Genomic DNA, 4,562 nt, shown 5'->3' with positions numbered 1-4,562 from the left:
GAGGCTGAAGAGATGGATGGCCCTCAGTCAAACCAGGGGGGGACCCATTGCTGAAGGCATCTCTGGAGGACGCTCATCTGACCCAGCAACCCCCAGGACACGAGGACCTACGTAAGAGGTTAGTTATCCACGACTTGGCACGCTGATTCACTTCTAATGGTACAATTCTTTGTGATTCACTGCTGTTACTTTTTCAGATTCTTACTTGTCCTTCAGACATCATAATCCATTTTAAGGTGACTCAGAGCTCCGCATGTGAAAAACTGTGACGTGACCTGCACGCTGTTGTAAAACCAATTCAGATTAGATGGGGGCAAAGTTATCATTTAACTGTCTAATCTTAAACTTCACTTCTCCCCTCTCGTCTCGGCTTCAGAGGTGTTGTTGTAAAAAGTGCAGCAGCAGCATGATCTCGTAGTTCTCTCCAGACTCAGGGCAGCGGATACTGTGCCGCATGGCGGGGTGGACCTGTAGCTGTTAGGGCTTCCCGGCACGGATTATCTGTGACACTAGAAAGTTGGTGTGGAACAATGCACGTTTGCATCCAGGAAGCCATGAGGAATCGGCGAGCGATTGTGCTCGCTGGGCAGAGCCCTCCTCGTAGCCCTGCTAGTTGTTCTCAGGCACATCCATGTAGCACTCTGTATGGATGGCCTGTATCATAGGCCAGCCATACAGTTACCGGGGCATTGGCAATAGCCAACTTGAAGACATTGGGTCTCTGGATGAGGCCCATGAGGGAGAGGAAGCCCCCATAGGACCAGCCGTGTATGGCGACGCAGCTCAGGTCCACAAAGTTAAACCTCTCTGCCACGTACACTAGTCCCTGTAGTTGATCTTCCATCTCTACCTGGGCCATTTTGTTGTTCAGGGCTCCTTCAAACTCCAGGCCCCTCTGACAGGACCCCCCTCCCGTCAATTACTAGCATCTTCAGACGCAGGTACTTGATCCCCTTAAATGAATTATTAACAGCTGAACCTGTGGACCGCCGCAGACAAGGAGAACCGTAGGGTGTTTCCTGCCAGGTTGCAAGTTGTGAGGCTTCTATACCATCCAGTACAACTGGAAGCCTGACAAAAGATCTCTGGTGGGTTGTGATCTCCTGGGCAACCTGGTGACTCCATCATGCTGGCCCAGAACTCAGGGACCATATGTAGAGGGTTGCCATCTGAGCCAGTCAGGTTGTAGACATGGATACGTGGGGGGGGGGGGTTGCTGACATTAGTGGCTGACAAACATGTCAAAGTTCTGACTTACAGAGAAGCTATGAGAGAAGCCAGGCTTGGTCAGTCTCACTGTGTCCCCAGGTAGCTTACAACATACAGCTGATGCTCCAGAGGCGTGCCTCTGGTTCCCCGGAGATACACGAGCTTGGTCGCCTCATTCACCTAGAACTTGGAGCCATGTCTAGCCAGAACCTCCCATTCTCCACTGGTCAATGTAACTTCCTCCTTAATTGCACATTTGAAGTCTCCCTCTACGTGCTGGGAGTCGCCTGCCCAGTGGTGGCAGCCCGGTTGCAACAAGGAAGTGATTTTATACAGACGACTGAAGCCTGTTGTGCGATATTTTAATTCCTTCTGCAGCTTATGATGATCATTTGATTGAATTCTGGTATAGGTAGATAGGCCAGCGTAATTTGTTTTCGGTATACGTAGCGTGGTCCCCTCGCAGCAAGAAGGTCCCGGGTTCGAGCCCAAGTGTAGTCCAACCTTGGGAGTCATCCCGGGTCGTCCTCTGTGTGGAGTTTGCATGTTCTCCTCATGTCTGCGTGGGTTTCCTCCGGGTGCTCCGGTTTCCTCCCACAGTCCAAAGACATGTAGGTCAGGTGGATTGGCCATATTAAAATTGTCCCTAGTTGTGAATGTGTGTATGTGTATGTCGGCCCTATGACGGCCTGGCAGCCTGTCCAGGGTGTCTCCCCGCCTGCCGCCCAATGACTGCTGGGATAGGCTCCAGCGACCCTGAGAGCAGGATAAGCAGTTTGGATAATGGATGGATGGATCTTAAACTTCTACCAGTTACTGATGGTGTAATCTGTGTGGTGGAGCCTTCTGCCATAACAGACCTCCAAGCAGTTGTAAGTACTCTTAATACTCCACAGATTTTTCATAATGGACCAGAGTAGAACCCAAAAATTGCTAATTTACATAACAGGAGGATGATTAAAAAAACCTTGCCAGCTACCACAGAGAGGGAGGATACGGAGAGGCCTATTGAGGTTTACAGCTCAAAGATAACAGTTGATGATAGGGTTGTACCATAATACAACTTGCACCTCCTTTTTCTCTAACGGAGCAGTGCTGGGAATTATCGGAACAGTATGAGGGCTGAGAATATTGTTCAGATAAATTATCGAGTGTGCAGAACAACGGTAACGCTCAAACAGATGATCATCAGAGAATAAATCCTCCAAGTGAGGTCTGATCACCCGCTCCCAAAGGCGATTTCTGTGGCGTATTTGTGCTTCAATATCAACTGGCTCTTCAAGAAAAGGACACACCATGTCTGACACTTCCTTCAGTCTGCAGGCCTTAGAGATAAGCTGAACTTTTATTTGTGAAAGCGAAAACCCACAGTTTCCTTCAACTCTGAGTCAACTAACTCTTGAGTTTACACTAAACCCACTTTCTGAAACAGAGCCCAGGCCACCTTCTTCCACTGCTCCATGGTCCAGTTCTGACGCCCACGTACCCATTGTAGGTGATTTCGGTGGTGACAAGCTGTGATGCACTGTGTGTTCTGACACCTGTCTATCATAGCCATCATTAACTTTTTCAGCAATTTGAGCTACAGTAGCTCTTCTGTAGGATCAGACAAGATGGGCTAGCCTTCGCTCCCCATGCTTATCAATGAGCCTTTGGCATCCATGACCCTGTCGCCGGTTCACCGGTAGTCCTTCCTTGGACCACTTTTGGTAGGTACTGACCACCGCATACCAGGAACACCCCACAAGACCTGCCGTTTTGCAGATGCTCTGACCCAGTCGTCTAGCTGTCACAATTTGGTCCTTGTCAGAGTCGCTCAGATCCTTACACTTGCCAATTTTTCCTGCTTCCAACACATCAACTTTAAGGGAGGAGCTGATGTGCTGAAGCGCGGGGACGCACTTCCTGAAGGAGGGGGGTAGTGTAACGGATCATGAATGAGTAGACTCACTAGCCGATTGGCGAACGGGTCGGACCCTTTAGTTGACTGGTTAGCGCAGTTGCCCGTGGTGCCTGCACCACGGGTTTGCTTCCTGGCTGGGGCGGATTCCCATCTGCCCCCTGAATTCACAGAAGTGGGATGGAGAGACAGTGAGGCCATCGGTGGTGGATCCAAACTTCTCCCATTTACGAATGATGGAGACCACTGTGCTCTTGGGGACCTTCAAAGCTGTAGACATTTTTTTGTACCCTTCCCCAGATCTGTGCCTCGATGCAATCCTGTCTCGGAGGTCCACAGACAATTCCTTTGACTTCATGGCTTGGTTTCTGCTCTGACATGCACTGTCAACAGTAGGACCTTATATAGACAGTTGTGTGCCTTTCCAAATCATGTCCAATCAATTGAATTTACTAGAGGTGGACTCCAATCAAGATGTAGAAACATCTCAAGGATGATCAGTGGAAACAGGATTAACCTGAGCTCAATTTTGAATGTCATAGCAAAGGGTTTGAATACTTACGTACATGCAATATTTCAGTTTTTTATTTTTAATAAATTTGCAAAAATTTCTACAAAACCTTTTTCACTTTGTCATTATGGGGTATTGTGTGTAGATTGATGAGGAAAAAAAGGAATTTAATCCATTTTGGAATAAGTCTGTAACATAACAAATGTGGGGAAAGTGAAGGGGTGTGAATACTTTCTGGATGCACTGTATATATATATATATATATATATATATATATATACACACTTAAATCCAACCATGCATACATATTAAAATGCCATGACAACAATATAAAACACAAGCAAACAGACAAAAAGAGACCCCAAACCCTCCAGCTCCCCATCTTTTGTTCCATTCAGTTCTGTATTGTGCAGGCTGACTGCTGTGGGCAGGGCTGCTGCTTTCAGCCTGTCTAGATGTAATAAATTATGAGATCTGCACATTTATATAAAGCACTTGCACATTTTATGCTTTTTTTTCTTTCATTATTTCAACTACTTGCACGTTTAAAATTGAACAGTCAAAAAATATCCCCATTATTTGGCGTTAACAGAGAAACTGCTGTGGTGAATTTCATATATATGATATGTATTTGGCCTGGTTCCTTATGAAGCTCCCGTTTAAAGAGGTTTAACAGATCCGGACACTTCAGACACATTCACATAGAGAGTACAAGGTACAGTTTCCTAGAAAATGATACAAACATGATTTTGTTGTGCGGTGAAACCTGTGCTTCCTACTGTCTTGTTCCCGTCGACTTCGAACCCCATCCGAATAGCTGAGAGTATTGCAGTTTAAAATGCCCAGTCAGCTTCATACGGCGTGGTAGAGATCTACAAGTGTGGTTTGACTCCGTTCACGGCAGTAAAACACATTAAAAGCTCGGTTGAACGTTAGATTTGA

At 46.8% G+C, this 4,562-nt stretch overlaps 1 pseudogene; it reads right to left on the bottom strand.

Annotated features, from left to right (window-relative positions):
- Positions 1-372: 372 nt before the first annotated feature.
- LOC130114416 (dipeptidyl peptidase 9-like) overlaps positions 373-4,562 on the bottom strand; it is a 10,757-nt pseudogene continuing 6,567 nt past the window's right edge.

Source organism: Lampris incognitus, chromosome 1 (assembly GCF_029633865.1).
Source record: "Lampris incognitus isolate fLamInc1 chromosome 1, fLamInc1.hap2, whole genome shotgun sequence".
NCBI lineage: Eukaryota > Metazoa > Chordata > Actinopteri > Lampriformes > Lampridae > Lampris > Lampris incognitus.
The sequence above is the reverse complement of the archived record's forward strand: the minus strand, read 5'-3'. Positions and strand labels throughout refer to the sequence as shown.